The 11,279-nt window shown below is 45.4% G+C and overlaps 1 non-coding gene across 1 annotated transcript; it reads right to left on the reverse strand.

The window, feature by feature from the left end:
• Window positions 1–10,370: 10,370 nt before the first annotated feature.
• Window positions 10,371–10,473, reverse strand: LOC125620203. Its single transcript, XR_007351800.1, has one exon. It is a non-coding gene; the product is annotated as a U6 spliceosomal RNA (small nuclear RNA).
• Between the last annotated feature and the right edge of the window lie 806 nt (window positions 10,474–11,279).

Below are 11,279 nucleotides of genomic sequence, written 5' to 3' on the forward strand. Positions count from 1 at the left end.
ACCATCTGTTCACTCACTTGTTAATCAACAGATGTTCATTGAGCAAGAACTATGAGTCAGGTGTGGTGTCTGGGGGTAAGGACACAGGGCTGGGCATAGGCTTTCAAGGTTTTAACAGCATAAATAGACTAATAATCAAGGAACACGCAATCAAGTGTGAAAGAAGGAGCAAACCCTGTGTGCTAAGCTGGGGGGTGAAGCCTGGGAAAGCAATACCCCACCTGACACCTGAAAGCCAATAGGAACAAGGCAGGCTTTGGCATGGTTGGTGGCAGGGGAGGTGAACTTCCCTGGTGGAACAAACAGCATGGATAAAGGCCTACAGGTGAGACAACTAGGTGTACTTGGATCTTTCTGGTTGAAAGCTGTCAGGGGAGAGGAATCAAAGCAATGTCATGAATGGCCTGTGGACTTGTCTACAAGTATGGATTTTGTCCTGGGGCAATAGCAGGCATTGAAGCATCTCAAGAACTGGAGCAGTGAGCAGATATATACTTAGGGCCCTCTGGTTGAGGTTGAAGGGTAGTTTGGAGGGAGAATAATTAGGGTACTATTGAAATTCTTCAAGCAAGAAATGACAGGGCTGTGCCCCACCCTGAGCTGTGTAGGATACCCCAAAATCCAGAGGAGAAATCCGTGTGGTTTGCAGCCAGGTCTTCCTTTGCCATTGCTCAGGGATCAGGTACAATCCAGTGCCAGGGTGGGCAGCTGTAGGGTTAAAAGCAGAACAGCTCATAGCCTAAGGTGCCTATAATGAATGAGGAGAGTTGGAAGAAGGTTCTGGAAGAGCTCCCAAATTCCATCAGGTGTAGAAAGGTGTCAAATAGATATCCTTGTGCTAAAGCCTAGGAAGCTTATTGTTGCCAATCAACCAGATGGGAAGTACGCTGGGTCCCAGGATGAGAACTGATGTCCTGTGGGGCTGGCTAAAGGGGAATCTGAAAGACCCGATGGGTTCAGGGAATCCTAAGGATGGTAACCTCTTTGGTTCTTTATCAATTGTCTTATAACTTTATAATTTATGTAGATTTGTCATTTTTAAAAAAAATTTTTTTAGTTGTAGATGGACACAATACCTTTATTCTGTTTATTTCTGTTTTTTTTTTTTTTTTAAATGTGGTGCTGAGGATCGAACCCAGTGCCTCACACATGTTAGACGAGTGCTCTACCACTGAGCCACAACCACAGCTCCAAGAGTTGTCATTTTTAACCTCTCTTTTCTGTAGGGATCAGCAGTAAGATCTTTAAAATGTAAAGGGCCAAGACTTGTTCAGAGAGGGCTGATGGGGTGAAGCTGGGGAGGCTATTCTACTGGGTGGGGGGAAGTTTATGGAGGGAGGAGTCTGCCAGAAGTTGGAGAAAAAAAACCAATCCAATATATGAGCACAAAATATGTCCACAACTTCTTTGGCACTACTCTCTTCAAAAGACAAAGTCTAATTTTAATCATACAGGCCGGACGGAGTAACTCGCTTTTAATGACGAGAGTGTGGTGAAAGTGACAGGGTGTGACTTGAGGCTGGGTCGCAACCGTTACCAGTGCTGCCTCGCTCTCTCTTGGTTGGATTATTTGCTCATGTGGAAGCCATCTGTGCGTTGTGAAGAAGCCCAGGCAGCCCTGTGGAGAGACTCCATAGACAGGAACCAAACTGCCACAGCCCTGTGAGGGAGCCACCTTGGAAGCAGACACTGCCTCCTTAAACCTTCAGAGGATTTTAGGTACAGAAACAAGTCATTCCTTTTGAGTCTTAGGCACATTTAGGGCACAAAGAAATTAAGGTAATAATTGCTGTCTTAACCTGCTCAGTCATAGGGCAATTCATGACATAGTAATAGGGAGCTAATACAGGGATGGCGTTGGATCTGGGCTGGGACTAAGAGGTGACTCTAAAAGTTTAACTGAAGTGGGAGGGGGCTTCTGTTACTGCATAGTGGGGTTTCCCCCATCAAAGATTCGTTCACTTATTGACTTGCCCACTCATCCATCCACCCAACCACCCATGATCCATATTCATCTTTCTGTCCACGCAACCAACTAATCTCCATCCATCCATCCAACATGTCAAGTGTAAGCTCCATGAGAGCAAGAACTCTGTTTGCCTTATTCATTTTTATGTTCCCAATGTCTTGATGAATGACTGGCACATAGTTAGCACTCAACATGTATTTGTTAAATGAACAGGTACTTAATTGTTCCCCTCCTCAGGGAGTTCTGTGTAATGGTGCCGACAAGAATATAAATAATCAGAACTCCAAGAATGTTCTAATGGAGATGGGGAGTGGGGAGACAGAGGAAAGGCGTGTAACTCAGGTTTCCAGGGATACAGTGGAGTCAGAAAGGCCTGATGTCTGAACTGAGTTTTAAAGGGTAAACAGAGTGGCCTGGGAAGTTGAGGGAGGGTTGACATCAGAGCAGATGGCACGAATAGAGAATGACAGACTTCTGGGTGTCTGGAACCTCTGAGACACTTTATCTGAAGGGGTGTGTGATGGTCAGATGGGACAGTCATAGGGAAGCCTCTCAACTTGGCCTCAGGCACAGCAGGAACAACATCATCATGGTAGCTTTGGGTCTTCCTCTAAGGAAATTCTTTGTCTCTTTGGGAATCTCCACTCTACCTGCCACCACCTGTCTTATTTTCATCCTCACTTACCCTTCCTCATCTTGCCTTTTAATTTCTCAACATCTTAGTCTGCTCATAGTTCACCTTATTTTGTCTGTTGGCTAACACTTGGTCACCTTGGAGACAGTCCAAGATTGGCATGGTGACGCACACCTGTAATCCCAGGTACTTGGGAGGTTGAGGCAGGAGGATCCCAAGTTCAAGGCTAGCATGGGCAACTTAGTGAGACCTTGTCTTAAAAGTAAAAAGGGCTCAGGATGTAGCTCAGTGGTAGAGCACCCCAGTACTGCAAACAAAAAAACATACAAATACAGACTAAGTTAAGAATGATCTCTTTTGTGATAAATTTTCCCCTGATAAACTTGACCTATTATTATTATTTTTTTCCCCCATACTAGGGATCAAACCTGGGGGCCCTCAACCACTGAACCACATCCCCAGCCCTTTTTTTGTATTTTATTTAGAGACAGGGTCTCACTGAGTTGCTTAAGGCCTTGCTAGGTTGCTGAGGCTGGCTTTGAACTTTGGATCCTCCTTAACCATCTGAGCCACTGGGGTTACAAGTGCGTGCCACCGTGCCTGGTTCTACCTATCCTGATATATTCTTATAGTCCCATCCTAACTGTTCATCCGTCCATTTCAATATGTACTGCTGATGGACTCATTCTCTTGAATAAACCTGACTGGTTGTTCTTATCTAGTTATGAGTTACAAGTTTGGCTGTCCTTGGGATAGATACCTGTCCTTGATCCAGGCAATAGTGGCACAAGGAGGTGGGCAGGGGTATGAGGGACAAAGAGAGCCCTTGGAGCTGCCTCTTCAGCAGAGTGTGATGGCAGGGAAAACTGCCTTAGGAGGGCTTCGAGCTGGTGTGGGGGATGTCTGCTGTGCGTTGCTTTAACAGAATGCCACAGACCGGGTAGTGTATAAACAATAGAAGTTTATTTGGCTCATGATTCTGGATGCTGAAAAGTCCAAGATTAAGGGGCTGCATCTGGTGAAGGCCTCCTCTGATAATGGCATTAATCCAGAGCCTTCAGAAAAAAATCACCTCTTAAACGTCCCACTTCCTGACACTGTTGCGTAAGGGTTTAGGCTCCGGCAAAATAGACTTTGGAGAACACATTCAAACCACAGAAGAGGACACGTGTTGGGCGGAAGCAGACAGCCTTGGGTGCCCTGCATCATGTCTCTTGGCAGGGTCGCGGTGGAGGGTTCTGTGCAAGCTCAGGTTCTCGGCTCAGGACAGGTTCCGACTCAAGCACATTTTACTTTCTTCCTCTGGGCATCTCCAAGGCCACAGGAAAAACTCCACTGAGGGAGGGAAGAGTGCTTAATGTCCTCCAGGACAAGTTCACGTGTGGAGGGGCTGGGGCTGGTGGGTCAATATTCTGGCCACCTGTCAGGTAGATGGTTCTAGAAGTGACTTGTAAATGTCTCACGGAATTTATCCCCACTGCCTTTGGTAGTGGTATCCTTCTTGCTACCATGCCTGCTTTTTGGATCTCCTCGGGAACTATATGCATCTTTTTGGGTACTGGGGATTGAACCCAGGGGCGCTTAACCACTGAGCCACATCCCCAGTCCTTTTTAAATATTTTATTTAGAGACAGGTTCTCGCTGAGTGGCTTAGGGCCTCGCTAAGTTGCTGAGGCTGGCTTTGAACTCACGATCTTCCTGCCTCAGCCTCCGGAGTCACTGGGATTACAGGTGTGTGCCACTGCATCCAGTTGCATCTAAGTCTTAATCTTAGACTCTGCTGAGATTTTTTTTTTCCTGAAGCTAATAGGGAGCCCTTGAAACATTTTTTCCCCTCTCTCTGATAATAATCTTATAATGAACTCTAGGCACTTTGCAAGGCAGAGAGGACATAGTATAATGTGTTGTGGTCCCTGAACTTAAGGAGCTTGTAACCTCCTCCTCCTCCTCCTGCACACTTTTCAAAGTGTTTACTTTTCCATTATCTCACTTGGCCTTCTCGACAACCTTTCCAGGAAACCAGTGTCAACATCGTTATCCCCACCTTAGAGGAAAAAGCAGAAGGAGACATCGACAGGTCAAAATGGTTTACAAGGTCACACAGCTAGTGAGTGGCCCTTGAAGCAATTAAAATCTTCAACAGGGTATATGAATTATCTTAATTACTCTGAGAAAGTGATGTTAAAAGCAACACATTTGCAATAATTTAATTATTCGCTTGCCTTCATTATTTTTTTTCTTTGCGTTCTCTGTTTCTGCTTAACTTTCCAAATATTGTACTGGCTTTTAATCGGTGCTATATAATTTCTTCTGTGAAACTAGGTCAATGTACAACGTGTTAACACAGCTTTTCCTTTTACAGTTTAAAGAAAATTTTTAGTAACATTTAAGCTTAAAAGAAGAAGAAGAAGAAGAAAGACCCTCAAATGTCATTGTGTAATTTTAAGCAGAACGCCAGGATTGGATTTGCATCTTAAAGTGACCCGTGGAGTGGGGGGCAGTGTGGAGGTCAGGCCGGAAGGGCAGGAATCTACCTCCCCTCCTTAGGTGGCTCTATCCCTTCCCAGGGCTTTAAATAACATCTTTATCCTTGGTGACTCACGCATTTCCATCTCCAGCCCCAACTTCTCTTTGGAGCTCCAGATTGACACATTCAGCCCCTAATTGACATTCCTCCTTGCATGCCTCCCAGGCGCTCAGACTTATGTCCAGAATGAAACTCCTGATTTCCACTCTTTCCCCAGACTGTTCTTCTCTTGGTAAGTGGCATCACCCTCCCCAGCTGTTTAAGCCTGAATCCTGATAGTTGTTCTCCTTCCCTTCTCTTTAGCCCTCAATTAGCAAGTCTGGCAACTTGTACCTTTTAAATATATTTCAGACTCATGTACTTCTGGCCATCCTGGGCTACCTCCCAATTAAATCCACCATCATCTCTCATCTGGAATAGGGTTGGGTCCTGATGGATCTTTCTCTCTTTCTCTATTTCATTAGGGATTGAACCCAGGGGCACTCTGTCACTGAGTTACATCCTCAGCCCTTTATTTGGAGACAGGGTCTTGCTAAGTTGCTGAGGCTGGCCTCGAACTTATGATCCTCTTACATCAGCCTCCCAAATTGTTGTGATATAGTCATGCACCACCACTCTTGGCCCGATGGTTCTCTCTCTCTCTCTCTCTCTCTCCTCTTGCCTTCTGTTGAGGCAGAGGTAGTGGTGGAGGGGGATTTTCCTTCACTTTGTCTTCATGCTCCCACTTGGAGGCAGCGTGGTTAGGTGACCATCCCTGGTCCCTCTCAGTGATCTCATCTACTTGTCTTCTTTCATGAGGATACTGAAATGTTCTTAAAGAATAAACCACATCTTAGCAGTGTTTTAAAATCAGGAAAGTCTGTTAGCATCACCAAGGAAGAGTCCCCCCACCCCAAAATGACTGAGCTGCTCCTAGGGAAGTCCGTATTTGCAGGTTTGAATGGGGGCCTTGGAATCTATTCTTTACGAAAGCTCCTCGATTCATTTGCATTGGCGACCAATAAAAACAGTTGAACTAATAGGTTTTAGCCTTAAAGTGCTATCTGACTAGATGGATCAGATAATCAAGTAGTTAGCAGAAAGTGAGGGAGCCCACGTGGATAGTGGACAGATGACCAGGCTGAGGGCTGAGCTAGAGGCTATCCAGTTAGGTTTAAAAGTCAGAAAAAAAAAAAAAAGAATCTAGTACGAGCTTAGCAGGAGTGAGCAACCCTCTAAGAACTTAGAATTAAGGTTGCCTCAGAGAGAAACGAGATGAAGGAATAAAAACAACTTTCAATAGACGTGATTATCTCTGGGAACAAACTCAGAGACTGTCCATAATGTGAGAGTCAAGAATTTAGGAACACCCCAAACTCCACTTGAGGTTCTTAGGGAATCTCAAGAAAGTAGGACTAAAGTATGGTTATAATTTACTGATTAAGTTCTAATCATTGCATCTATTTTAGGAAAAGTCTGTGCACAATGACAAAGGTTGGTCATGCTAAACTTGAATACTGCTGGCCACTTTTGGGTGTTCTCTGCACGAAGTAGAACTTCTCAGACTTCTCTTTGTATGTTCCCACTCATTAGGGCATATGTTCCCCACCCTCTTTCCAGAGTCCCCAACCCACCTGGCTACCTTATGACTTCTTCCTGGTTCATCCCCTTTTTATTAGGTATAAAAATCACTTTCACATTTAAGGACTTGCCATTTTGAATCCACTTAAGACTCACCAATGAGTTGCTGTAGTAGGTTGGGAGTCTGGAAATATCCCATGAGCACATCTCAGAAATAACAGCTCATCTTCCTTGTATGGAAATCTCCAAATCCCAGGGCAGAGATTCCGATGGTCTCAGGCTGGGCCACGTGTCCACTCTGGACAGGTCATCCATGGGGTTGAGTGGTGGAAGGGAGAAGAGTCAGGGCTTCTTTACAGAAAGATGTTGTGTTTTGTTGGCTGGGACTGTCCTGGAAACAAAGGGACTCAATAGATGATAGTGTCCACTCAAATGACAATACATGTTATGTCAAGGTCATAACACCCACATCTTGGAAACCAGAGGGAATTGGAGTCTCTAGTTTATCTCTAGCCTTGGGAAAGCGGGGAAAAAATCTGGATTCAGTCCATTCCCAGTTAACCATGTAAGCAATACCTCCAGGAAACAGTCAGTCTTTCTGTGTCTTCCGGCTCTCCAAGCCTTCTGCCTACATTCCCCCATCCCTTCACCCCGCCTTGGAATCATGTGATGGTCTCCCAGCTTCCTGAGGTCACCAGGGCTCTATCTCCGGCCTCTAGTCCCACTCACGGCTTGCACTGCTGAAGCTGGCAGCTAGAGGGATTTGTGACCTGCTTTCTCTCAGCCCCATGGGGGCCCTGTGTTACTCCCAGGCTGACTTCAGAATTCCTGGCTGGATGGGGATCCTTCTGAGTTTCTGCTGCACCTCTGCCTGGTTCCCCTGCCCCAGGGCAGCTCCTAGGCTTCTCTTTGCTGAGACTCCAGGAAGGATCTGGAGCTGAGAGAAGCACAGGCAAGCAAATTAAACCCCCTTCTGCCCGACGGCTACTTGGCCCTCACATTTATGCTTTGCCACATGAGGTCTCTATGTCCTTGGTACTTTTCATTTTCTAGTTATTTCATAAAGACAGCGCCAATAATATGTGTGTGTTGGAGGTTTGTGGAACGTATGTGGTATGATATGTGTCATGTTTGTGGTTTATGGTGTGTATGTGTGGTATGTGTTATGTGTGACATATGGTATGTATGTATGGTGTAGCATGTACACATCTGTGGTATATAGCATAGCTGTGGTATGTGTGCTGTAGGCTCTAGGGTGCGTATGCGTGTGTGTGTGTGTGTGTGTGTGTGGTGTGGAATGTGTATGATGGGGAGAGTTTCTCTTTTCTTTCTTTTTCTCACCTCCTTTTCCCATACTCTTGGGATAGAAAGGAAAGAGTCCTCACTAGAGTCACAGCCCCCATCCACCACCAAGAAGCTTCCTGGACACCCTGGTACTCTAAAAGCTGGTTCTTGATACACTAAAGGGAAGGATCAAGGAACTTTGAAGATGACAGCTTGTACTTATTGAATATTTTGTTCTAGACACTTCCTAACTACTTCTAAGTGTTACAGCGCTTGGCGTCTAAAAAAAAAAAAACCGCAATGAACATTCCTTGAACATATGCTTTATGTGAATTAGCTTGTTAAAGTCTCATAACAATCCCCTGAGGTAGATATTCTTGTTATTCCCATTTTACAGATAAGGAGACTAAGTCATAGAGAAATTCAGTCACACTTGTCCAAGGTCATATAACTGATAAATGGCAGAACCTGGGTGAGGCCCAGATATTGTGCCTCTGAGTCTGTCCTTTCAGCCAATTGGAAATTCTATCTCTCTCAAGATAATAGCCTGGATCTAAAGATTAGTGCCTTGCTGAGAAATCTCATTTTAAATGTCAATAGCGGAATATTAACTTCTTATTTCTTTTTGTATTATTCTGTAACAATTTAATCTCTCCCCAGGCAGATGGATGCTCAGGACCAACCAAGGGAAAAGGTCGTATCCTCTGAAAGGCAAAAGAGAAAAAGCATGTTAATGGTTTCCCCAAATATTTCCCTCTTTACAATAATAACAGTAAAAACAATGATAATGACACAGAAACATAAAAATAGGAATGTGACAGGGGTGAATATGTCTGATGCCATCTATGTCCTGTTCTGGGAGAGGTGTTCTTGGTTGAGCAGACTCGCCTACCATTTCTTTGACAAGGCCATTTCTGATGCCTCCAGAGGTCCTCAAGCGACTGAGCTGAGGGGTATGTGGCAAGAAGCTGAGAATCCCCTAGAATCACTAGGGATTCTCTGCTCACTGAGGGACTTTCTGGCCAGGTGACCTCTCAAGTTTCTCACCTACAGGGAGAAGACGCCCTGGTAAGGTGTGCTCAAGGGTCTGGACTATTTGACAGTTATGTTTTCTGTGGTGACTAAACAGATGGGTGTCCTCTGGCCTGGGTAACATGAATTGCCCTTGAGAAAGTTCTGAAGGAGCTCAGTTAGTGACCCAACAAGGCCGAGAGGAACAGTGCATTAATAAACACCTTCTCAGGGGACATACCTGGGCAGCAGTCATTGCCAGGGTCAGTCTCTGTCTCCGTCTGAGCCTGGGTTCCTTGACAGAAGAGGACAAAGACTTACATGTGGAGATGATATTATTATTATTATTATTATTATTACCAGAGATTGAAGGCAGGGGTGTTTAAACACTGAGCCACATCCCCAGCCCTTTATATTTTATTTAGAGACAGGGTCTCACTGAGTTGCTTCAGGGCTCACTAGGTTGCTGAGGCTGGCCTTGAACTTGCTATTCTCCTGCCTCAGCCTCCCGGGCTGCTGGGATTACAGGTGTGTGCCACGAGGACCAGTGTGGGGATCTTACTGGAGAGTGGGAACTAGATAGGACATTTGAGAGCCAGAGGAGGGAGGCAGCATAGAGAGTGAATTTGAAGACGTGTCATCGAGTGGGCTACTTGCTGGTTGCTTGGTCATGTGTGATGGCCTGAGAAGCCATTTGACATGTGTCTCAGAACTGTACCTGGAGGAAAGAGAAAGAAAGAATTTATTTATCAGTTCCCATCCCTCTTTGTCAGAGGTTTGTCCCTCCACAAAGTAGTCAAGGCAAGCTTCCCAGAATTTCCCTGTTTCTCTGATACAGGCAGGAAGCCCTGAGTGTGAGGGAGATAGTGCTGAGGGGATGATGACCAGGTGTGCACCTGAAGGTGGCCTGGTTCAAGAAGGACCCGCTGCTGCGCAGAGGGGTAGTGTCAAGAGTGCCTGAAGGGATGGAATAGAAGGTGTGTCTTCAAACCCACTTTCTTCAAACTGCATAACAACCAGCAGTGTGAGCTGGTAACCCATTTCCACCCTCAGGACACGTTAGCACCCTCTCCCTAATGGTGAGGCCCAGGGAGTTGGGGCCCTGGCCTCTGACTTCCCTTTTGATTCTGATATTCTGTATCGAATAAAACTTCCAGGTGCTACCTGAGGAGAAAGAATGAATGAGATGCAAGACTAACAGGTGGAAGACTTGCTAGGGTAAGGTGAGACTTGGGGGTCAAGCGGAGGAGGTGAGGGGGAAGTAAAAGATGTGGGAAGGCTCTTGGGGTATGGGGACAATGACAATTCAGCTTCAGTAGAACAGGAGGTGATTTGGGTATTGAGAGGAGGTGCCAAAGAGTCAGCTGGTAGAGGTGTTTTGTTTTGTTTATATGGAACACTTCATGAATTTGCATGTCATCCTTGTGCAGGGACCATGCTAATCTTCTCCGTATTGTTCTAATTATTGCACTGCTGAAGTGAGCACTGGTGGAGGTTTTGATAATGTGTGGTGTGATGGAAACAGTGGACAAGAGAGGGGCTCTGATCCAGCTCTGCCACTGGCAAAGCTGAGTGACTTTGGACACACCAGTCAGCTCCAGGTTCCAGTTCTTCATCTGTAAAGTGAAGAATGGGTGTGCAGGGCTCTTGGAGGCTTTTGTGGGGAGTTGGACTAAATTACAGTTGGCACCAGGAAGATGCATCTGGGGTTAGCTGGGCCCAGCTATCTAGCTGGGGTCCATGGTCTGAACTGTACTCTATGGAGAGGAGGACTTATTTGCACAAGCAAGGCAGGTCTCTAGTCAGTTCTTCCAGGTGGCCATTGTGGCAGCAAAGGTAACTGACCATCAAAGATGTGCACTCTCCTTCCACAGTGAGAGGTATTGTCAGAAAGCAGTTGTTTAGTGAGACACCGAAATCCTCAAAGTTCTCTCTATCTGTGGCCAAAAGAATGGAAGTAGGAATGGTGTGTGTTGTTTCTGAGCTAACGATATTAATGATCAGTTGTTTCTTTCCTCTATAGCAATCTTATAGCAGGTTAAAGATGGTGGCATTACAAGATAGAAGAAACTTGGATCCCAGATCCACTGTTTGGAGGGGAAACAGTATTATCTTTGAACTTTTCATGAGCAAAAAATACACTTGTTCTGTGTTAACCCAGTCATTTATGGGGTTGTTGTCATGACAGTTTATCTAACAGAGCTATCCTAGAAACTTCCAATGAACTCCAAAGCAGAAGCTCAGTTATTTGAGGACCTACAACTTAGGGAGCCTAAAGATGAGCCCAAATATCT

Source organism: Marmota marmota, unplaced genomic scaffold (genome assembly GCF_001458135.2).
Source record: "Marmota marmota marmota unplaced genomic scaffold, marMar, whole genome shotgun sequence".
NCBI lineage: Eukaryota > Metazoa > Chordata > Mammalia > Rodentia > Sciuridae > Marmota > Marmota marmota.